This window comes from Solanum pennellii, chromosome 9 (assembly GCF_001406875.1).
Source record: "Solanum pennellii chromosome 9, SPENNV200".
Taxonomy (NCBI): domain Eukaryota; kingdom Viridiplantae; phylum Streptophyta; class Magnoliopsida; order Solanales; family Solanaceae; genus Solanum; species Solanum pennellii.
Window position 1 is genome coordinate 6,637,123 of NC_028645.1, and position 567 is coordinate 6,637,689.

Here is a 567-nt window from a genome sequence, read left to right on the forward strand (position 1 = left end):
GTACCCCGCGTCGATGATTTGATTCACACTATTCTTACAGAGGCTCATAGTTCAGGATATTCTATACATCCTGGTGCAACCAAGATGTATCGTGACCTAAAGCAACATTTTTGGTGGGGTAGGATAAAGCGGGATATTTTGGATTTTGTCGCCCTATGTCCGAATTGTCAGCAGGTAAAGTATGAACACCAGAGGCCCGGAGGAACACTTCAGAGAATGCCCATTCCCGAATGAAAGTGGGAGAGAATTGCAATGGACTTCGTGGTTGGTCTTCCAAAGACATTGGGTAAGTTCGATTCTATTTGGGTAATTGTGGACAGATTAACTAAGTCTGCTCACTTCATTCCGGTCAAGGTGACTTACAATGCAGAGAAGTTAGCCAAACTCTATATCTCAGAGATTGTTCGATTGCATGGAGTTCCACTTTCCATCATATCAGATAGAGGTACACAATTTACTTCTAAGTTTTGGAGAACATTGCACGCTGAATTAGGTACTCAGTTGGATCTTAGTACTGCCTTCCACCCTCAAACCGATGGTCAGTCTGAGCGAACGATTCAGGTATTG